This window comes from Lissotriton vulgaris, chromosome 3_1, assembly GCF_964263255.1.
Source record: "Lissotriton vulgaris chromosome 3_1, aLisVul1.2, whole genome shotgun sequence".
Classification (NCBI taxonomy): Eukaryota; Metazoa; Chordata; class Amphibia; order Caudata; family Salamandridae; genus Lissotriton; species Lissotriton vulgaris.
This window is the reverse complement of record NC_141689.1, coordinates 1,150,465,472-1,150,490,883: the sequence shown is the minus strand read 5'-3', so window position 1 is coordinate 1,150,490,883 and position 25,412 is coordinate 1,150,465,472. Positions and strand designations below refer to the sequence as shown.

General features: G+C 39.8%; 1 long non-coding RNA gene across 1 annotated transcript; it reads left to right on the top strand.

The window, feature by feature from the left end:
* Positions 1-984: 984 nt before the first annotated feature.
* On the top strand, positions 985-7,920 carry LOC147727598 (uncharacterized). The gene is made up of 4 exons (XR_015309499.1): positions 985-1,042; positions 1,589-1,658; positions 3,042-3,080; positions 7,711-7,920. It is a non-coding gene; the product is annotated as an uncharacterized LOC147727598 (long non-coding RNA).
* Positions 7,921-25,412: the final 17,492 nt, after the last annotated feature.

Here is a 25,412-nt window from a genome sequence, read left to right as displayed (position 1 = left end):
TCATTGGGTACTTTTCTTGCCCTGCATATTTAGTTTTTCTGTATATGTTTTTATTAAACTTGATCTCAAAAGTAGAAAGCCTACATTTATGGCATATTCTTCTTCCCATTTCTTAAATCACCATTGTTGGTGAAATGTTCGATTTTGTAGAATACATGATCTATCCAAATGTAAATTTTGTTTTCAGAAAAATTAATATTTGTACTGTATTTCACCACTCATCTACTTGTGGTTTTAATTACTTTTCCAGTTTACTATAATTTCTATTCAGTATTAAATAATGAAGTTGATGGTTTTGTGAAACACTCTTTAAACTGAAGAGCCTCAGAAAAATATTGATGGAGCACAGTGTCATATTTTGGAATTAATTACCTCAATTATTTTGTTTAAAACTTCATAATGTAACATCTAATGAAATTGACAGTAACTCTAGAGAATTAAAACTAGGACAGGAATTATTTGTTGATTTGACTTTTTTTGCTAAATTGATATTTTTGTTATTTCCTCCATGACAACGAGCTGTACATTATGACCCACGTGTTCCTAGCTAGAGTTTAAATTCAGTTCATAATCGCCCTGTCTGTCAAGGTAAGCAAGTAACAGGAACAATACCAAGGGATCAATCGTTCTAATACTGTGTAGGTTTCAGCACCCAGTTCCTAGAATCAAAAAGACACCTATCTCAAAATGATAAAGGCATTGTTGAACTCACAAGTATCAGACAACACCTAAATTGTGGGTTGAATGACCACTGAAACTTCAACAACAGAAGTGTGGAGTTTCGTTTACATACCTAGTTTATCTAACAAGACAGAGGTTTTTACAAAATATTGCACTTAAAAGCAGTAGTCAAGGAAACCAGAGCAGGAGTCATCAAGGGTGGATTATTTAACACCCACTGTAACCTGTGTGACACAATGAGCCCTAATCCTGTTAAAGCCAGGCCCTTAAACGAACGCTATAAATGTGCAGGAATTGTAACACCAAACACCACTTCACCCACAAAAGCATCAGAAAACGATCCTTGTACGAGCTCCTCTTGGTAAGTTATCGCTTTTAACCTTCAGATTGCTTGTCAGAGCTAGATGAAAGGGTAACAAGTTGAGTGATTTTAGGTTTTGATAACTTTTGAATTACTTTAGGGTAAACTTGAATAGCCATTATTGAAACAGTTTATAATTACATCTAAAAAGCCCACACCAATGTACCTTATAACACATACAAAACCTGGGATCAATCCATATAATACATGTCTTTCTGGACCAAATTATCCACAAATGCATACCTAGGAGGAAGGTGGGCATCCAGCTGTTCAACTTTCAAACACAATTCCTGCCAGTGACAGTATTTTTATGCTTTATCCTTTGTGTGTAAAAGCACACAATGCATATATGTTCAGCAGTCTTGATTTATAATAAATCCAGTGGTGCTGAATATAGGTTACATTTATAAATATGGAGCCAATTTTAACCTCCAACATAACGAAACCTAGGTGCATGTGTTTTGCCAATCACTATCAGAGATCATGGCTGGTACTTCAGAAATGTACTCTTTATTAACCATTCGTTTTTTTTTTATTTCCTCGAAGATACCATTCATAAAAGATGAGGACCTTGGTTGTGGTGTCCTGCCTTCTGGCCTTAGCCGTTTGCATTGCGGTGAGTGGTGATGTGTGGGACATTAGCAGACATGTAGTACTTTGTTAATCTCACTCTACAATGCTTTTAGTGAAAAAATCTGTTGTGCTTCTGTTGCTAAGCAGATATTCCTACTTTCATGTGTGCTGTAGTCCATTTCCCAAAAATGGGAATTGGAAACACGTCCTATTGCACTTTTAGGGTTCAAATGATGCTTTTGTATTGTCTGGTTGTGTGAAGCATTTCAAAATGTGCCTGTGCTTGAAAATGACATTAAATATTGAGCAGTCTTGAAGTGATGATAGGGCATGCGCAGTGTGTAATATTTTATTTTTAAATCACATAAGCAGCAGGTGGACATCACCAGTTTATATCAGTGTTCGGAAAAAACACTCTGAAAAATCTATAGTGAACATAAGTGATATTACTGTACTGTTGTTAAAGCTTCTAATGTGCAGTGCGGGCTGATAAGGGGAAAGAGGTTATTATACTAGAGGTGTGCCTTCATAAGATTCTTTTAGAACACACCTAGAATCAAGGACAAAATGCTGTTTATTAAAAGGGGAAACAAAGAGTGTAATATAAGGGATAATGTGCCCTACCATACATTATAAGGATATTGCAAGTCACCAAGGAATTCCATAACCATATAGAGGAATGAGGCGGAAGGCCGAGTTCCTTTATAAAGTTATTGAATTCAGTTGTGACTTGCAATATCCTTATTGTGTATGCCAGAGAATACTTTATCCCTTGAAATACATGGTCACACCTTCACCTTTCCCACAAACCACTTAAAATCTTTGTCCGTAGCTTTTTCATATGAAAGAGTGAGCATGTTTGCAAACATGAAGAATAAAAATAAAATGTCTATGGCAAAATTAAAATCTCCCTCTATGCTGCAGTCTTTGTAAATAACAAATATCCTTATTGTGTATGCCAGAGAATACTTTATCCCTTGAAATACATGGTCACACCTTCACCTTTCCCACAAACCACTTAAAATCTTTGTCCGTAGCTTTTTCATATGAAAGAGTGAGCATGTTTGCAAACATGAAGAATAAAAATAAAATGTCTATGGCAAAATTAAAATCTCCCTCTATGCTGCAGTCTTTGTAAATAACAAAGGGCTTATTGTCAAAGGAGTAGCGCCTGAGATGATGTTCGGGATAGCGATTCAAAGCTTGTCAATATTAGCTTTTGGAATCAGCGTGGGTGCTGATGGAGGGAACAGCGGTGTGATACCAATAAGGCAGGTTTAGAGGATAGCTGATAAGTGATAAGTGGTGAAGGTTAACTTTGAGTTAATAGTTGATAAATGTGTCGCTCTTGCATTGTATTGCACCCCAACTACACCTGTCTAAGAAGTTTTGTTTCTTCTTAATTTTTATCTTCCCTCCTTTCCAGGCCTTTGAACGGGATGAGAGGAGTGCAAGTGACAGTGATGTAAGTATGAGTCATTCATTCTGCAATAGATTCCTACATCCTGCAGTGACCATGGCATTCTACCTTTGTATGCATATTTTTTTTGTTGGTTTATTGGATCTAAATTCCCGGTCTTTACAAAATATTTTTCTGGGATGACTGTGGATAATATTCAGGCTACTAGGATTGAATGATCTTAGATCCTACACCACCTGGACCATGATTAAGGTACTTAGACAATATACAAGGAAGGAAAAATTTCAACTTAAACCAGTGGTACTTATTTGATTAGTATTACACTCCATGGGCCCGATTCACAGAATGAACTTAAGACTCAATCCTAAACTTACTACTGTTTTGGTATTCACAGATTGCACTTACTACTTTTGGTATTCACAGAATGAACTTACTACTTTTGGCATTCACAGAATGCACTTACTACTTTTGGTATTCACAGAATGAACTTACTCATTTCGGTATTCACAGAAGTTAGGACTCCTAACTTTAGGACTCCTAAATTCCTTCTGTGAATACCGAAAGTCCTAAAATTACGATTTTTCTCAATTTAGTAGTAGTCAAGTTAGGACTACTAACTTTAGGACGCCTAAATGCCTTCTGTGAATACCGAAAGTCTTAAAGTTAGGATTTTTCTCAATTTAGTAGTAGTAAAGTTAGGACTACTAACTTTAGGACTCCTGAATGCCTTCTGTGAATACCGAAAGTCTTAAAATTAGGATTTTTCTCAATTTAGTAGTAGTAAAGTTAGGACTACTAACTTTAGGACTCGTAAATGCCTTCTGTGAATACCGAAAGTCTTAAAATAAGATTTTTCTCAATTTAGTAGTAGTAAATTTAGGACTCCTTACTTTACTACTACTAAATTGAGAAAAATCCTAATTTTAAGACTTTCGGTATTCACAGAAGGCATTTAGGAGTCCTAAAGTTAGTAGTCCTAACTTTACTACTACTAATTTGAGAAAAATCCTAATTTTAAGACTTTCGGTATTCACAGAAGGCATTTAGGAGTCCTAAAGTTAGTAGTCCTAACTTTACTACTACTAAATTGAGAAAAATCCTAATTTTAAGACTTTCGGTATTCACAGAAGGCATTTAGGCGTCCTAAAGTTAGTAGTCCTAACTTGACTACTACTAAATTGAGAAAAATCGTAATTTTAGGACTTTCGGTATTTACAGAAGGAATTTAGGAGTCCTAAAGTTAGGAGTCCTAACTTCTGTGAATACCGAAATGAGTAAGTTCATTCTGTGAATACCAAAAGTAGTAAGTGCATTCTGTGAATGCCAAAAGTAGTAAGTTCATTCTGTGAATACCAAAAGTAGTAAGTGCAATCTGTGAATACCAAAACAGTAGTAAGTTTAGGATTGAGTCTTAAGTTCATTCTGTGAATCGGGCCCTATGTTTGCCAGTACTATTAGAGACATAGGATTGTTTGTGACATTCTTTGAGATAAAATAGTACATCTCCACTGATAATTCGCTGGAAAGTAATCCCAGATGGGCGAGAGAGATTGTGTCTGACTCAATGTTTGATCTTTGACATTTCACTTTCTTGCTTTTTCTTTGCATTATTCCTAGAGAATTGGCCAGATTTGCAGCATGTCAGCAAGTGATGTAAAATTAAGTCTTAATGTGTTTTTCTGTTGAATCTGGCTAAATGAGTCCACTTAAGAGGTGAAGCTCAGACTCCAGCACCTATTTTAGGCACCTGTGGGGCATGAAGGGAATTCATTAAGCCCGATATTTCTCTGAGTTAGTATGCTATTTTCAGACAGCACAGATCATACATTTAAAGAGGAAAGCCTTGCTCACTGTTTCCAAGCAGTTTTATCTGACAATAAATCAGTAACTCAGAAAAATATAAGATTATGATCCCCAGGAACAGGGAGTGGACACTCCAGCACCGGGATGCCCTGAAATCTTGGAAACAACCCACAAACCAGTGATTTTCTAAATAAGGTAATATTTACACTGACATACATGAGACCTATTGCAATCTTAAAAATAATGAGAGATTTATCCTGTGAAGAAAATTAGTAAATCACTTTCTTGAGGGCGAATGGGAAATCAACATCTTTAATCCTCATTGAAAAGGAGAAGATCGTTATCGCTTGTGAAACATAATTTCCTTTGGGGAAAAAAAGAAAGAAACATCAAAAATGTAATTGTACGCATTGGAGGGTATTGTCCCATGTGCACTAGTAAACTGAGACATTCCATTTGTGGAGCACATTTCACAACTTTGTAAGTAGTGATTAATATATAGAATTATAGATGGGTAAAAGTGAACATCAGGGATGTTGTTTACCGAGAGGTTCTGAGTAGCATCAAATAATAACAAGAGCAATGTTTGTGATAGATATAATGTCAGTCAGAGCTTTATTTTTATGCTATGTATGGCCCCCAAAATCATCTGCTCCTGCTTTCATCTGTTGCTCAAGGATGGAGGAGTAATGGAGAGCCATACGTAAGATGGCCTTCCCTTCCTGCCCCTAAATAAATACTGGCTTCTTGCTCACCACCAAACCCAGAGTGCTTCTTCCCACTTCCTTACCAAAACAATGTGAGAACCAGCGCTGCTTTGACAGGCTCTCAGAGGAATGTGGAGGAGTGTGGCTCAATGGTTAGAGCGGCAGACCCTGATGCAGAGTTCTGGCCTGGGACCAGGGTTCAATTCCCGCATTGGCAGGTCTTTGGCTCAATTTCCTCAGACCTGACAATGCTCGCCTCGGTGCCTATTCTAATTATGGGCCCCACGCTGCAACTCTGGGCAATAGCTTTCTTAACCTCCACACCGGCCCCAACAGCGCTAGGATGCCTGGCTTCACCCTGGGGGTGCCCAGGAGTGGACACTTCACAGGGAAAGCCAGGAAGGGTTCCACAGCGGTATGAGTAATAGCGCCAGGGAAACCGCTTGGTGACAGTGCGCTCTACAAATACCTTGACATCTACATCTACATGTTGCAGTATTCTGGAATTCCTTTATGATGTAGCAACAATGGGAAACAGCGTTTGTATCTCACTCTTGTTTTGTCATAGCAGTGGGTAATGAAAGTCTGGTATTATGATAGAGACTTCAAATGAAAGAGATATATCATATATGAAATTATAGTTGGTAGATGGGTAGTATCCTCATAGACCCCTTTTAACCCAACTATAATTTTATGTAGTGTTTGGCCGCTAAATACATCTGCCTCTGCTTCCAACTGCTAGAGACAGAGGAGTAATGAGGAAGCTATGGGCTCTCTTCCATGTCCCAAATTTTAAAACAAAATACATGGGCTCCTGCCTCCCATTCCGAACAACCCTCTATGCCGTCCCTTTCATCGTCGCAAGAAGGTGTGCACACTGATCTCCGGTGCTGTTTTGACAGGCTCTCAGAGAGCCCAGACAGAGCAGCCGAGAATTATTTTCTGATGTAGCAACAGTGGATAACAAGTTCCGTTACCCTTTATTAGTACTTCATAGTAGTGAAACACTGGATTTAGAATCCAGTTGTTTATGCCAAAGGCACTCTATAGGAGCCACACATAACAAATAGAATTATAGATGGTTAACATAAAATATGGGGATTTTTTTGAGTAAGGTGTTAAGAGGGATATCAAATAGAGAACAAGAGCAAAGCTCAAGCTGTCTATAATGTCACGTACCTCTCCAAGGTGAAAAAATATCACTGTAATTAAGTTTTTTACTCATCTATACTTTTATGTCATATATGACCCCAAAATCATCTGCCCCTGCATTCACCTGCTATACAGGGACAGAGGAGTAATACAGAACCATACAAATTATGTGATCTGTCCAAATTTAAGAAAAAAACAGTAAGTGACATCCCGCGACCCAACCCCTCTGCTCTGTGCCTTCCCTCTCGTCCACAACCTGTGCTCCTTGCTTTCCAGCACCGCTCTGACAGGCTCTCACAGGGCTTAGCTGGAGCAGCCTGGGATTTCTTCATGATGTAGCAACAGTGTTAACCACTATTGTTTCATCATAGTGACTAATTATTCGATTTAGAGTCCAGTCATTCATGCAAATAGCACTCTATACGAGCCAAACATATCAGACCTTTTTAAGGAATACCTTTGTAAACATTTATGAAATTCTGCAATTCAGAAATCTACATCCATTTAAAGGAGTCAACCTGCAGTGCAAATATGTGTTTTATGTTTTTAATCATGGCTCCTGCATTCTGCACTTACATAATGTGGAGGAAAGCAGCAGATCATCTCAGAAGCATTCGCAATTAGGTCACTTTGTAATCAGAATACATTGAAGGCCTGTGTTTCCCATTGCAGTTGTTACAGACTCAAACTTTCAACACACACTATCATACTGTCAGTCCTTGAATTTTCCTTTTTCTGGGCGGGGGAGGGTGTGAATGGTTCCAACCCACAGCTATATTTGTGTACCAGAAAGGGTGACTAACTGCAGTGAATGTGCTTTAGATCTTAAATCAAAGGCTGGTGTTGTCCCTGGAAATATAAATGTGTTGGTATGTTCTGCTTTGTGTGCCTCTAGTGAGCAAAAACCTTGATACATTTCTCCAAAGATTTTAGTGTGCTGTCTTGTTATGTACATCTGTATTATAATTTATTAGAGTGTATCATATTTTTATTGTGTGTTCTCTGTTTTCCAGTCGCATGAAAAAAAATGGCACAAGAAGAAGCATCATTATCATCGTCGTACAACAACTCCGACCACCACTACTCCAACCACCACTACTCCAACCACCACTACTCCAACCACTACCACTCCAACCACTACTACTCCAACCACCACTACACCAACAACAACTACTCCCACTACGACCAAGGCTTCCACGGCTCAAGGTTAAATATGAAACCAGGTATGTGATGCATGCACCAATAAATATTATAGAAATATTTATTAATTTTGTGGGGGACCCTCTTTTAAACAACAAGAGGCCAACAATCAGAAATCACCACAACCACTTTTTTCACCTTTTTCCTAATTTTCAGCATTGATAAATATAGGAACTATAAAAGATGAAAGAACTATTTATGGTGGTTAGGAAAGCAAACATGTTCACCAAAGTATGTGTTAATAGCACAAACCTCAAGTGCAGGTGCACAAATAAACCTAGCAGCTCTACACTTTTGTGATAGCACAATATTGCACATAGTCCTGTCGCATTGCTTTGCTAGCACTGTGAGTGTTACATTCGTTCTGATAACCCTACCCTCCCAAAAAAGCATGTCTTTATTAATATGTTATTAGACATATAAAGAGCAAAACAGTTATTCACATGCTCATTTAGCATGAGGCCATGTACAGGAGAAAAAATTAGGTTACAGAAAGTCAATGAGGAATCAAGCACATTCCATCACTATTTCAACAAATCCAACATTTCTCAAAAAGAAATCTCAATTTAACAGTGGGAAGCAAATGAAGAGACAATATAAACAAAGCTGACAAACTCTACTCTTCTCTCTCCAGCCGCTTCAGGACAACGGCTTGAGCATCAGAAGATGTGGATTAAGCATTTGAGGGCAGTATGTTGCCAACTGGGTGCAGATTGTGATCCCTAGCTAATACTGGTTGGTCACAGTTTATTTCAGTATGGCTAGTACTCTTGGAACTTTGTTCTTTCCATGCAGTAGAAACTCTTTATTCTATGCTTTCAGTAGCAGCCTGTGTAGAGCTCCCACCTGATTATGTTTCTATTGGTTCAGATACACTTTGTAAAACTAGTTCTGAACTACATGTTGACCACTGTGAGCTTCTTGGTGATCCAGGTGTGCATTATAGTACATTGTAGTCATGTAAATTATAACCACAGCCACACATTCTGATGGATGCATCCCATAGGTGATTAGTGTAATTTTGTTTTGGGGGTGGCTTAAAAAACATACTAGGCCTGGTGGCTTTTGATCAACACCAGCAGAAGAATCCTGCAACTCCCAAAAGATTTAGAAACAAACATTTCACACTCTTTGATTGATGTGCACTTGCAGTCTGGAATACACTGCTATTTATTGTTTGCTTAGCCTTTGACTTTATCTCCTTCTGGAAGGATCTTAAGGTAGGGAGCTACCACAGTAATAAACACATTCATCTCACTTTGTGATCTGTAGAAACACCTACTGCCTCATTTTAAGTGTCCCATAATCTCGATTCTGAAACAAACTCCAGTCTGTGGCTGAATTACTTATTATCAGCGGTACATAGTTTCATGCTCTTTCCCCCCCATAAGGAAGAACTTGGCACAATTATTGCAGATTGAAACACAATGTAGCAAGTTTTACAGCTTGGAACATTGGAAAACAGGTTGTATCGCCTGGCTACCCACCATTCTGAACGGCAAAGTGTAATGATATGGGAACATTGTCTGGGCAGAATAAAATCCGGTGGCATCTGTATTTCCCCTGTCCATGTGGCATATTGTTTAAGGTCTTTTTAGCTGGAGGGTCTTAATATCAACAGCACTGAATGATAAATCTGCATCACTTAAAGCAAAATGTCACACAAAAAAGGCATTTAAGGCAACAGTCCTCTCTTCTGGCAATTTGCAGTGCAATGTGGCCACCAATCACAGCCCGTCATTGCTTATAAATAAAAGGTGCACAGTGGGGAAGAAATGCCACCTCATCTTTAAATTTAGTGATGCTGCAGCCAGGTGGACCACAAAGGTCACCAGGGAGCCCTTGCCAAATTATGTGAAAAAAACTTTTACATCTGTGTCATGTCCCCTTAGTAAACATTGCCTTCCTACCTAAGACAAACATATTGTATATTGCATTGAGCAAACTTATAGCTAATTTACTATGGGTTGCATTCGAATTTGTTTGTAGCTACAATCATCCTGATTTTGCACTCACAAAAATGTTGCACTGCCACGGGGAAGCATGAGATGGGAGGAAAATTATCTGTAGTAGCACTTCTTTGGGTGATCACAATTTATGAATCTAGGACATTAAAGACTTCTTTTTAAATTTCACCCTTTGAAATGTCGAGTGGAAAGATGCATTACCTCTCACCCAGAATACACAGCACCCACTGGATGAGAAGAAAACCTTTATTGACAATTTTAATCAATGACCCTCCAGTCATTCCCAGGGATGATCATCTCAAACACATTTATTTTTAACTGTGCTTTATATAATTTGATATTTGCTAGTTTTCTTTATTAACTTTTATAACTTCCATCAATGTTTTTCAAACTGTGCTTTCTCATCTTAATAATATGTTTGTTTAATAAATATATTCAGCAAGAATAATAAATATTTTAACAAGAATTTCTGTATATACCCATAGAATGCGGGTATAAAATATTATATACAGCTTGTCTGAATTGGATGCATGATAGCTATTGATTGAAAGTCCAAACACAGGATAGACAACCTATTATATTTACATATATCATCTCAACATGTTCACACTAAGGGATAAAGTAAGGGAATGGGTGTGCAAGAGAATTGTGACCACCATCAATCAAAAGCCGTTGGGATTTCAGAGCCATTTTGACAGTAGGAAGAGAGTCAATGAAGTTCTGTCCAAATGGGAATCAATTCCCTAGGTATGATTTGAGTAGCTTGAATGAATGGAATCGTGAAGCAGCACAGGGAGATTAGGGGAAACGAGAAAGGTTAAGATTAGTCGTGTGAAAGGTGCAGACGGGGCTAGCATTTTAAATTGGTTTCTAGAATACAGATCATTTATAGCTTTAAAAAACAGACTTAGAAGTTAATAACAATAATGAGTTGCATAATTTTCATCTCTGTTATAGACATTACTCTGGGTGCTGCGCAAAAATAGTTGAAACACTACATCTTGAATTTACCATAAGCTAACATGACTGTGTTTCTTTACAGAAAGAGAAAAGAGGTTCATCTGAAGTGAAAAGAAACGTCTGCTCTTTACTATCAGAATGAAAACATCCCTTTTGGAATAAGTGGAGGTCTATCTTCCTAAAGAATGTAGAAAGCTATATCTTATGTTCAGACTGTTCTTTTCAGTAACATTTTCTTTCAATAAATCAATTCTTCAGCACAACATTGTGGCTCAGTGTGTTTTCTTTTTTACTCTCGGAAAAGCCTCTGCAAGTAATTGTTTACGGTATACTTATTTTACATTTAATAAGCAAGAACTCAACCAGAGCGCACTGCAATATGTGGCTTTAGACACAACCTTTCAGACACAGGCTTTTAAGATATTTTGAATAAAATAAGTACCGCATTTGGCAGGATATACAAACACAGATAAAGAGCCCTGGATCCTATATAACTGTTTTGTAGGATTTTGTTTGCCCAGTTGTGTTCACAAGAGAATCATATCTCAAGATAATGATAGTAATTTGTGATTTCTATCTTCTTTACCTGACCTCTGGCTTCTACTGCATATGTGAGTTGAATCGCAAAATGCCCTCCATGTGAAACATCTGTGGTCACTCTCTCACATCGATTTTAATGGATGGTTTCTTGTACCAGGCAACACTTTTCAGTGTAATCCCAGTGTTTAATGTGAGCCAGTGGTTGAAGGTAAGGCCTACCAGCGCTCGTTTGTATGGATTGGCACTTATGTTTCTCATTAGAATTGAACCAAGTGAAAGGGGGAAGAGAAATAAGGGAAATCAATGACAAAAATGAGAAAGCAAATGAAATAACCTGCAAGACTGAAGTAAAGGGGCAGGGGGTGTCTTCTAGAGGATTAATGAGGCATGAGGTGGAAGCAAGAATTCACAAACTTGGCATTCGGCTCACTAACATTCAAGAGACCCGACCCCAGCATATGAGCAAAACCTTAAGCCCCGGAACTTATTCTTTTATGATTCAGTACTGTGTACTCTTGGATTACACAAACCCAGTGAAGGCCGATGAGAACAACAAGTTGTAGAGCTTTTCTGGTTCTATTCTGGCCAGTGCTGCGAGTTTAAATAACACACATGGTTTCTGGGCATCTGTTAAAAATATGAGAACCATGGGCCAGAATTTAACTCCACTTAAGTTGGTTTTATTTTTTTTATTTTTTAGTCCTCATACATGCCACCAGATGATGAATGCTCTAGATGGGAACTCTGCGTGCCTTTCACACTGTCAATCTTAGTTACCGCCCTGGACTCAGTGTGCGACACGTAGGAATCTCCCAGAGGAAGGCTGTTTCCTTGTCCAACTCCTGTTTCCTCTGATGGAACGCCTTGGAACCTGGGAGGACAGGACCCACACACCTCTGGTATAATCATTGAACTGCCTTTAGCTATTCGAACAGGCCACCAGTGTGGACCACACCCTGTCTGCGCTCTCTGCTTAGCAAGCCATATCTAGCTTACTGACTGACATAATGTTTTTTAAACAGTCAGCAAACCTTGGAGGGGCCTCCGACTTCCATTCCCTACAAATTTCTCTCCTTGCTATAACCATCACATAGAATATAAATTGTGAGGTAAAACTATTAAGGCTATAACCACATGGCAAACCTAAAAGAACTAATCTAGGAGAGCATATCAAAGGGACAGATAAGACCTTTTCCAAAAAGCTGATAACATTATTCCAATATTCAAAAAAAATTCGGCATCCCAAAAACATGTGGCGATCATCGGCTGCAGGGAGTTTACATCTAGGGCAATAATAGTTGACTGACGTAACCTTAAATAATTTAGCCGGGGTCCAATATACCCTATAAGCAGTGAAAAGATGATTCTTTCTGAGATTAGCCGGTTTTATTAGGCTCTGAGACATGGAAAATGAATCTGTCCAGATCTTTAAAGTTTCCTGCGGGCAATCTGATAAAACATTACTCCAGAGGCTCACCAACTAATTTTAACGTTCCTTTTACCCCTATTAACAACCTGTACCAAAACGATACCTCTCGTTTCCATACTCCCTCCCTACAGATAGAATCAAGGATCCCTGTTTCATCTTCAAACTCCAACTCCTGTCTTGACCACCAGGCAGAAAGTTGGTAAACTTTAAATCTTGTTAATCACCCGTTGGTTAGGGAAGATAATGAATCCCAATCTATAAGGCCTGAATTAACACAAGGATCCCCCCATCTGCTCAAACCTGCTGATTTTAATGGCTGAGACAATTGATCCTGGAGACATTCCGGAGTACCCGGAGAATCCCAAATTGGGGCGTGAGAGTTATAATATGGGATCCCCAAGGATTTCCGGACATATAACCAGTTCCTAAGTGCTGTCTGTAGGATCTTAAGTCAAACCTTTTTAAAATACTTCTGGTCGCCAAATTTAAGAAGGAAGAACTCCTGGCTCTGTGATTGGTCTTGCAACAGTGCCTGAAAAAGGCGGCCCTGTGAAGAAGAGTCCAATTTATTGGCCAGTAACCTAACATTTTTAAAGTGATAGTCGTGACAATATAAAAATAGATCTGGTAAGGCCAGACCACCTATCTTCAACCCCCTCCTTAATTTCTTCCAGGCTATCCTAGGAGATTTTGAAGCCCATATAAAGGATCTGATCTTCCCTTGCAGGATCCTGATATCTTTCGGGGAAAAGGGTAATGGGATGGTATTAAAAAGGAAGGTTAATTTGGGAAGTATGGTCATTTTAACAAGATTAACTCGTCCATATATATTCAGTGGCAGATTACCCCATCCTGTTAGCATTTTAGTAATCTCTTTCACTACTATCTGCCAACTGATTTTAGGTATATCATTCAATTTTTGGGTCAGATGGATTCCCAAATACCTCATTTTGTGTTTGGCCCCCTGTATAACCGTACAATTATTCCATCCCATTATTTCTGTTTTCTCCTTGTTAATTTGATACCCAGAGAATCTTCCAAATTCTTCTGCAAGTCGAAATAGCCTAGGAATTGCCTCTACATGATTGGAGGTATATAAGAGGAGATCATCCGCATACAGAGCTGTTTGAAACTCCAGGTCCGCTATTTTGAAGGATCGAATTAACTGATCCATTCTAATTGCGCAAACAAAAGGTTCAATATAAATATTAAACAAAAGGGGGGACAGGGGGCAACCCTCCACTTAAGTTGTAACATAACCAGTGAAGCCTGAGTAGCACATTTTTCAAAAGTATACACTGCTCCCACACAGAATGAGGCTTTTATAGACTCCCATGTTGCTACATGAGTCCAGATATCAATAACTGAAGTTGAGGGTGCTATTGACCAATGCCTAGGTAATAAAGCCCCTGGTCCAGGTGGGCTCTATATAGATCTTATTAAGCATAAACCAGAGTTCTGGGCTCCGCTTTTACTCAACATTTTTAATCTAACAAATTCTCATATCTCCAGCACCTGGTCAACTAGTATTATAGTACCTTTTTTTTTTTAGGGTGATGGGTCCAACCCTAGCTGTTATAGACCAATCACCTTGATCGATAACACACTCAGGATACTTGGGCGGGTATTATTTAACAGAATTAGGAGTTAGGCTGAGGAAGAAAGCATTTTAGACAAATGTCGGGTTTTAGAAGTAAATTGGGAACTGTAGAGCAATGTCTTAATCTAAATTTGATTATTGGTAAATACACAATAGCTCGACATTCCCCAATTTACTTGGCCTTTATGTCTTACCTCAGCATTTGATTTTGTAAACCGATCATGTCTTTGGCTAAGTTTTTCAAATTATAGGCTGGATGAGGATTTAGTTCACTTTCTGGTTTATTTACATAGGGACTTGGGGGCTAAGGTGAGGATCAGTAGGGAAGGGGCAGTATCAGGTAACATTGTGATTGGCAGAGGGGTCAGGCAGGGATGCGTATTGGCCCCTCTGCTTTTCATCCTATATATCAATGAGCTGAATAACGATTTATGCAAATTGATTAAGGACGTCCCGATGATTAATGGCAATAAGTAACCTGCCTTATTGTACGCAGATGATGCGGTCCTAATGGGCTGCACACCCAATACACTGCGTATTTTAGTTGGGGGTTTTGTAGATTTTATGAATAAATTGGACCTTTGCACAAATTAAAAATAATAATTTTTGAGTTGCGGGCCCAAAAACATATTCTGTAAATGTAATCAACTCTGGCTCTGAAAAAAATTTAAGCACACACACTTTTTCATATTTGGGGCTGGTCATCTCTGACTGCGAGACTACACCGGCTCCGAGAATAGCACTTCAGACGCCACCTATCAAGTTCAGGCAAGAGCCGCGCCGTGACCGGTGCCCATGATGGAACTTTTCAACGATGCCCCCCTAGGCAGAATCTAGAACCTTCTGTATGTACTGCGGTGCCCGAGCAACCTTTGGCCGATGACCGGTGGAGCTGCCCTTTGCAGCCAAAGAGGAGTTTGGCTTGGGTTCACCCCTCGGCCGTCACCTACCAAGCCGGACTTAGGACACTGTTTTTCCTCATCTCCCCATTGTATTTCTTACCCCCTCCACCCTATGTTTTTGCTATGCTTTTGCAACTCATGTAACTATTCTCCAGCACCTATTTGGCCGTCACCTACACAGCTGGTCTTCTGACATTCTTTTCCTCGTCTCCCTGTTTGTGTCTCCTTCCCTCCCCCTCCTTTGATTCAAACTGATGTAAATATGTAACCCGCTGATTCAACCGATGTAAAATACAAAACTGTTTGTACCTACCATGGAGCCTGAGCAACCTTGGCGGATGCCCAGTGGAGCTGTCCTATGCAGCTACAGAGGAGTCTGGCCCCTTGGCCGTCACCTACCGAGCCGGTCATCTGACATTGTTTTTCCTCGTCTCCCCGTAATGTGTCTCCTCTCCCACTCGATGGAACAATGATAACGCCCCCTGGGCGGATACCAAATCTGTTTGTACCTACTGCGGAGACCGAGCAACATTGGCCAATGCCCGGTCGAGTTGTCCTATGCAGCTAGAGAGGAGTCTGGCTCCTTGGCCGTCACCTACCCTGCCGATCATCTGACATTGTTTTCCTCTTCTCCCTGTTTGTGTCTCCTTCACTACCCCTCCCTCTGTGATTCTTTGATTCAAACGGTAGTACTTATGTAACCTGTAACTCGCTGATTCAACTGATATAACTATGTATCCTGTAACTTGCTGATCCTCATGTAAAGCACTCTGATACCTCCGGGTCTAGCCAGCGCTATATAAAACTTTGCAAAAAAATAAATAAATACATTCTTTGCAGTAATTTCTCATTTCCTACTCCTATTGTTAAATTTACTGTCTTCACAGTGGCCATTAGGACAAGGCTTTAGTCTCATACTGTATTTGAAACTATCAGAAAGATTTGAACCCTCATTCCTTATCCAGTTGTTTTCAATACTGGTAGGGCGTGCCACTCAGTCTCAAGAACATGAAGATTCGATGGAGGGTACAACTATCCACAATTTCGAACATATGCTGACTGCTCTTCATTTTAAACCTATCAGCGGTCTTTGACAAAGTCGACCATGAAGTACTTTTGAATTCCCTGAAACAACAAATCAGAGCAGATGGCACACTACTGTAGTGGTTCACCTCATTTCTGCAAAAACGCATTCAACTAAAAAAAATAAACAACTCAATGCCTGACATCTAAGCCATCATCTGAGGTGTCCCCAAGGCTCAGTACTCTTGCCAACACTCTTCAACATCTACATAGAGCCCCTCAATGTAATACTCAGACAAGCAAACATTGCCTGTCACCTTTATGCAGACGATATCCAGTTTTACCTAGAAATATCCTTGTTGTATTACATTCTCTGGCTTAATGCCACACACATAGAAGTTCAGAACTGGATATCTCTCAACCATTTTAAATTCAACCAAGAACAGGTGGAAATTCTTGCTTTGCCCGTTCACAGCCAATCACCACAGACCCTAGAGTGGCTAAATAACCTGGATGCTCTGAACTGCAAGCTGACTCTGAAGGACTCTGCCAACTCTCTGGGTCACCCTGGACTCAGATCTGAGCATGAGCTCACACATTAGGTCCACAGTGAAGAGCGCCATCTACTACCTAAACCCCTCAACAGAATTAAGCCTTTCCTTCCATCAAATAACCTAAAAATTGCCACACAAGCACTGGTACTATCCAGGGAATGCCACCCTCACAGGCTCACCAAAGGTATACTTAGCCCCCCCCCTAGAGCCACTCTAAATGTAGCTGCAGGGATGATCACTGGAGAAAATAGATACAATCAACCCTCCATGAAAAATCAAAGTCGCTACCAATCAAATCACTCCACACTGGCAATTCAGACTATCTCACATGTAAGCTCACAAAACCAGGCTAGTCGAGAAATTGAAGACGCTCCAACTCACTACTTCTCACCCTCCTGAAAAAACAGAAAAATAAAGCTCTTTTTCTCTTTTAGTGCAATGCCCTCAATATATGAGATTATCTCCCAATCCATATCAGAAAAAAAAACTCTTTTGTGAGCGTCAAGAGACAATAAAAAGAATTCCTCCGAAATCAGCACCTTAACCCTCTAGGAAATAACTCAGAACGCACAATGGGAAATGACGACATTATATGCTTATCCCTCTCAGTGTCCTTACAATGTTTTGACCCTCGTCATTACAATTGTACTGTACTGTCATTAACTGATTATGATTGAACTCTTGACACTACAATCAAACTGTATGGTGAATGACTGTTAATGGCTTAAGATGCTGTAAAGTGCTTTGATGCCTTCAGGTTTTGCCAGCACTATATAAAACTTTTAAATAAATAAATAGGCTATGAATAATCTTGCATCAGGTCACTTGACCAATAAACATTTACATTCGGTTTATGAACATTACAAACATATTTCTATGCTCTTTACCAATTCAAAGTCTCATGTGAGTAATGGGACGTATTGCGTTGTTTATTCCTGTAAACTTCAGATACTTTCCATTTGAAATCTATGGGCTTATTTACAAACTGCATTCTGTAGTACAGAAAGTAGAACTACAGTAATATTAATAATAGCAAAAGTTCTGTGAAATTATACGAAATTAAGTGTGAATAGGTCATTTCGTACTGTATTTTACCATGAAATGCACCCTTGCATCAATTATTTCGACACATTTGGCACTATAAAAGTGCAAAAAAACAAAAGCATCACAAGCAACAGCTGCTTGTATTCTGTTGTTCTACTACATTTGCAACGTTGATGAGGGTAGAGGTACTACACTCTGTGTAGAGGTGTGCACATTTTTACTCGGACCTGACGTGGTCCTATATTGCAATTCCTCATTGTTCAATTAGAATCCATTGACAACAACTCTGCTGTGATATTTTCCAATGCAATAGATTTTATTTAGATTTTATTTAATCTTTTCTTTCAACAAACTCATATTTTCAAAATATTGGCAGATTTCATTATTTTCAGCATTTCACATCAACCCAATGCATTTCGGGTACAAACGGACCCTTCCTCGGGGGTCTCTATGGAAAAACGCAAAAAAACAATGTTGCATTTCTAAACAGTGTTCCGAGACAAAACACTTAAGAGGGAGTAGCACAACGTGAAGCTAACAAAAAACATTATTTAACAGTGAAAACACAAGAGTGCAACTGATGGACCTATTAAGAGTTCTACTACATTTGCCAGAAAGCTTTACTCCTAAAGTATATTACTCATGTAGTACAAAATACATTTCACAAACCTACAGCTGGATACGTCTGCCTCCACCTCTTCTGTATGTTCTGTAATCTCCACGCAGGTAGAAATATGTTTATAAGTAAATATTAAATCTGGCAGGAACCAGTGGGCGTGGTGCGAAAATGGGGAAAACTAGTTAGGATTCCAAGAGATAGGAATTCCTTGAATTTTTTATTGGTAAGAACTTTGCACTGTTTGACGGATCTCCACAAAACTATGTAGACCTATTCCTATTTTAGATTGGCTGATGATGCAAAGTTTTGTGGTGAATAGTTAATTGGGTGCAAAGACAAAAGAGGGGTCCCATATCACGTTTTTTTCACCAATTTCATTTTCCTTCGATTTCTTTAGATAACTGAAATGTAGTGGCATAATGGCTATAATGGCAAAATGTTTCAACGGATTTTTATGAAATGTGGCAGAAATATGCATTATAGTGTGGAAAGGGCCCGTTTTGTTATTTTATGTAAATTGATTCAGTAGCTTAAGTTTTGAGGGAAAAAAACTTAGTGATATATTGGGCCACACTAATTTCACAGTATACCTCAGTACAAATAAATTGCAAACCACAATCTTATTGGTTAATGAAAGCCTTTATAAAATAAAAAGGCAACTGTTAGATCAGTCACTCTTAGGTTGGTCTTCCCCCAAACATTTTGCCTTCTCAATTCCTCCTTTTTGCTTTATGTTTTTGTTGGCCATAGAACTCTGAGCACTTTAGTACTGCTAACTAGTGCTAAAGTGCTACTCATGGTCCTGCTGCCCTGATTGTGCCTCCCAAACATATAGCCTTTCAAACCCATCTCAGGCCTGCCATTGCAAGACCTGTGTGTGCAGTGTACTGCCCCTTCGACTTGGCATTTAAAACCACTTGCCACACCTCTCTTTTTATTAAACTTAAGTCACCCCTAAGGTAGGCTCTATGTCCTCCTAATGGCAGGGTGTAGTATAAGTAAAAGGTAGGACATGTACTTTTAAGTTTTCACATGTCCTGGCAGTGGCGAGCACCCACATTCTTTTTTCACTACTGTGAGACCTTCTCCTCTCATAGGCTAGCATTAGAAATTCCTTAAAACATATTTAAGCTGTAATTCCTGATTGGAAAAGAGTAGCCTGAGGGACAGTGAGTGCTTAGTGCAAAAACAGAGCTTAGAACAATATTGTATTGGCGCGGAATTTGGGTGACACCCAAGCTGCTAGTCGATCGGCACTGCCTACAGGATGTACTCAGGTCGACCTGGTGTCAGGTATATCAAGCAATCTTTTATCCAAATAGGCTGTGCGAGTCTCCGGACAACCCCAGCAAGAGAAGTGTGGCTCAATGATTAGAGCAGCGGACCCTGATGCTGAGGTCTAGCCCGGGACCAGGGTTCAATTCCCCGCCTCGGGGGGTCTTGGGCTCAAAATTCCACAGACCTGATAATTCTCGCCTTGGTGCCTATTCCAATCATGGAGTCCTACTCTGCAACTCTGGGCAATAGCTTGCTTAATCTCCACAACGGCCCCCACAATGCTAAGGATGCCCGTCCTCCACCTTGGGGGTGCCCAGGAGTGGACGCCTCACAGGGAAAGCCAGGATGGGTTCCACAGCGGTATTCGTACAAGCGCCTTGAGACCCTTGAGGGTGAGTAGTGCGCTATACAAGTATCAATTTACAATTTTTTTTACATTTACCTTAGTGGGATTACCAAGGCTGCCTTAAAGAGCTTGTACTGACAGTATAAGACATCCATATACATTGGGCAAGTGGAAAGAGGTTCTCTAGCTTCTGCATTCCTTGATCCTAAAGTAGATTTTAAACTGGAACCCTTTCTAGACAAGGTCAAGTCCATTTTAGCTGTCTATATATATAAAATTCCATTATGGGACTCTTCCTCTATGTTCTATTTACTACAAAAAGGCTGCAAGCAAATAGGGAACTGAAACTAACCTGCCCTCTTTGTGGGGGATTTAACAAGACCATTGAACACATTTTGCTCTTAGGCCCAGTTTACCAAGATAATCGGAAAGAATGGAAATTTCCACTTTGTCGGCTTGTGGGCATACAAGATTGTAGAATAGTAATTAGGATATTGAGAAGCGATACTAGGCAATCCACAGTGTTTGTGGTCTCATGATTTCTGTTCTCTATTTGCAGACTAAGGTCCAAATATCTGTAGTCCAGTGATCCTGCTTTTATTACTGCTTGATTTGCACATATTCTGTATGTAAACTTGCTACTTAATTACATTCCTGGAATGATATCATTAGTTTATTTATTTATGTACTGTACCAATTGATTATATGCTTTTTATGTACTTTTATGGCTCTGTGCCGAAAAAAGAAACGTATAATAAAAGAGTAACTGCATCATGTTTCATATCTTTGGGATGGTAACGATAAATCCTCTTTAATGGTAAAGATGGATTTAACATTACTATTTTAGAAATGGCACTCCAATCAATCAATCAATCAATAAAAAATATATCTGGTTAAATATCCCAAAAAGTATTGTGCAAATACAATTCACTAGATACATTTCATAATGAATATCTAGAAAGTGCGTGGACATATATAGCCACAAAATTCATGACAAAAATCAATAGATATTAGCAAATACACATTTTAATATCCTTTATCAAATTTAACAATTAAACTAATAACCTGCTCATCAGGATTAGATAAGAAATTAAGGCTTATTAAGAAAAAGCAATGGTCACCTTGATACACTTAAATAATACATCTTTTTTCATATGGAGAGATAAATAGAGACAAAAAAGCGTCATTCCGATTGTGATAGAAACTATCAAGGTGTATTATTTCCTTACAATAATGAAAAGCTTAACACAAGTTGTGATATAACTATAAATTGTGCAGTATATTAACTCAGTTTACTGCAGTTGTAGGTACATCAAAGCCTGCCTACACAGTCCTGAGCAAATTCCTAAGTATAGATTTCCTAGGTATGCTATAAAGGTCACAAAAGAAAAAACACTGTAGTTGTGATTGGGGCATGTGCAAATCGCAACAGCACACTGCAATGTCGCTATCACAATTTGCAGCTGATGGATATGAAACAAGGAGATGAGCCATGTTGAGACTGAACTTTAACCAATGAAAACGCGGTATACTGGGATTGATAAGTAGTGTTGTGTGGTTCCTACTAATGCCTAGGATCTGCACATTTGTTTGGACAACATAAACTAGGGGCTTGGTGCAAAGACTGATTCAAAACAATCCCGCAGGATATTTTGGCCTATAGACCATCTAGCTACGGTGCCATGGTAGCCACACTAAACTACCAGGGAGCAAATGGTTTCTAGCAATCATTTATCATGACAACCCTGACCCCTCAGGGATTGTGGAAACAGTACAGATCCTTTCGCTCAGTCACTCATGCTCACTTATTGTCAGAGAAGTATACAGAGAATACACAGTGGGACGTTTTCAATAAGTTGAACCAACTTTAGTCTTATATAAAATAAGTGTGCTGCAATAAATAATAGACAGAAGCAGATAAACGTAATTACAAGCACCAAAAGCGTAAAGAGTAGATATAGTTCTACCATGGTGCGAAAACAGTGCATATATGCAGGTATATAAAACAAGAAGTAATCAAGCGTACTCCTACTTTGCAAACCCTACTCTAAGTGTACCTACAGTCTGTGTAGCTGTAAAGCCAAGAATCCCCCCAAGGGATGAACCAACCCCATTATCTGATGGGATAGGGTGAAGGACCTTGTCCTGGTCATAAACTGGAGACCTGTGACGAGATGTTAGACCACTGCATGTCAGGGGAAGTGCCTCCTCTATGGAAAGCAGACTTGCAATATGCGTAGTGATGTTATGGATATGTTGATTGCCCTGTTGCCCCGTGATGAAGATAAAGATGACATTTGTACATAGTGCAAACAGAGACCTTGTACATGATGTACAGGGCAGTGTGATATTGTTTTGTGAAGCTCGATGTGTAAACAAGTTTAGTTTCAGGGACATTAACCCAACATTGTCGTGCAAGCAAATTTATGTGAAGGTCACAGCTGAAATGTTATTGTGAGGGCAGTGTAGGACATAAGCTGCTTCGCTACATGGGCCTAACCCGGGAATATAACAGTAGATAAGGTTCTATGTTGTTAGTCGTTACCAACAAAACAAACATCCCTCCAGTCTTTTTTCCACACTCACCCTTCTCTCTCTCCCTTTGCATATGGTCCAAAATTGCTTTTCTAAACTGCAGTTTCATCTGCCTTACTGTATTTTGTGGCTTTTCAAAAAGCTCTTGGTGGCCTATTTTGGCTAATTGATTTTTCATGAACTGTAGCCACTAAATATTACAATCTTGATAGTATCATGCAGATATCTGCTCCCTAATTCTTCATGACAAATGAAGGCGGGAACAGAACCCGGTAAAGGCAACAACCTCTGTAAGAAAATATGTTCAGCAAATTGTAACAATACCAGGTCATGCCAGCCCTAAATGCCTATTCCTTAGGGGGCAGCTGCAATGCATCTGGCCTTATAAATATTTAAAATTGCACCCATAGGTGATGACACCAGCTTCTTACCAAACTTAAGGATGGATGCATCGTTTGATCAAGGTGGGTGTATTTAACTTTTAAAAGATGATTCCAGTTGCATTAATTTTCAAATGGAAGTCCTAGATATGCAAAGGGGTTTACTGTCTGTATCTGTAAAGCTCTTACCGTACCCATCAGTCTGCCTTATACCATAGTAAATGATTTTGACTTATTTATTTGATGACCTATTGAATCCATAACCTGCACAAACCAGTCTAGTAACCTCTTCAGGCCAATACGCGTTTGTGCCTTTAGTATGCTGAAATCTGCATACATGAGTAGAGGTTGGCCTCTTTTCCTCCCCGTCAGCAGCCACTGTCTTCAGGAGGTGCAGGTCCAAAATTATTCATGTATAGGCTGAACAAAAACTAAGCGAGAATACAGCCTTGCCGTACACCCGTACTGATGTAAATCAGAGGAGTACATTTGCTGCTTGTATCATACTTAACATACACAACCACCTCCTCATAAATTTGGCAAAGGATGTGCACTAACCTTGCCTCCTCTCCCAGAGTCAGCAGCTTCAACCAGAGTTCCCCTCTGTTAATGTTATCAAAAGCTACTCTGAGATCCATGAAGGCAAGGTACATGTCGTAATCTGTACATACTTTTTATACAAAAGGTAAAGGTTCGGGCACTGGTCTATAGTGCCTAGACCGTGTGTGAATCCATATTGTGTGGACAATAAAATGCTCTCCTCAGTTGTCCAGGTCCCTGTATAATGTAAGAGCGGTCTGTAATGCTACTGTGTGCATGAGTACCATGATCCGTTTTAACTGGTGTTTTTAAACTTTGCTCTATTTCACATTATTTTGTTGGTACTTACCCTGTCTAAGGCTCGCTGCACTTCGCCACTTTCTGCCAGCGCCCCGGTCCACCACGGGTTTACCCGCTTGCTGTGGGTTCGCCGGCACACATTCTTGGTCTCTCGCCTCATTGGAGACTGAGGGTCACGTGCTACTTTCCACTTAGGCGCCACCCTATTCAAACCTCATGATCTCCTACGCGCTCAGCGGACGCGCACAGCGGACGCGCGCCGCAGTCACGCCTAAGTCAAGCCCGTCTGCGCCCGTCCTCGCTGAGTTCGCGGCACGGGCCAGGGATAATGGTTTTTCCCTCGCTTGCTCACAAGTAAGTTCCTACCATTCCAGACAATCGCTGTTGGCTCTGAAACCCCTAAATAAACTCTGTCATCACACTATTCCCCCTGAGGCATACTCAGAGATTCTTAGGTGCGGATGTCAACATAGGTGCACTGGGAAGGCAAATTCCATGAAGGCACAGTCGACCACTGGTTCATCGAAGCCTTCCCCCAATACGGTCACTGAAGAGGGTTTTCTCATTGATGCAAGGTCTCTAATAAAATATAACATTGCCTTTAGGGACTTTGTTACACTAAGAAAGCCTACTTGGGTGTTTATTACTGAGACCCGGCCATCCGATGCCTCAGGACCTGACTTGGTAGATGCAATTCCCAATGGGTATGCCCTGACAAGGATGGATAGAACTGGTTGCCGAGGAGGCGGGATAGGATTACTACCTAAAGGCTCCTCTATTTGTCATACTGAATTTCTCTCTACTCCATCAAACTCATTTCAGGCTATATCATTTTCCATCAACTCTACTCCCTCAGACTCTTTCTCCGGCCTCCAGTTTTACATGCCGCCGGGCCCCAGATCCGCCTTTAGTCAGGATATGATCAAGGTGTTAGAGCCATTTATTGAGAGGCCTGATATCACTCTCCTAGGAGACTTTAATTTCCATCTGGAAAATATGGGTGGGTGTATTTAACTTTTAAAAGATGATTCCAGTTGCATTAATTTTCAAATGGAAGTCCTAGATATGCAAAGGGGTTTACTGTCTGTATCTGTAAAGCTCTTACCGTACCCATCAGTCTGCCTTATACCATAGTAAATGATTTTGACTTATTTATTTGATGACCTATTGAATCCATAACCTGCACAAACCAGTCTAGTAACCTCTTCAGGCCAATACGCGTTTGTGCCTTTAGTATGCTGAAATCTGCATACATGAGTAGAGGTTGGCCTCTTTTCCTCCCCGTCAGCAGCCACTGTCTTCAGGAGGTGCAGGTCCAAAATTATTCATGTATAGGCTGAACAAAAACTAAGCGAGAATACAGCCTTGCCGTACACCCGTACTGATGTAAATCAGAGGAGTACATTTGCTGCTTGTATCATACTTAACATACACAACCACCTCCTCATAAATTTGGCAAAGGATGTGCACTAACCTTGCCTCCTCTCCCAGAGTCAGC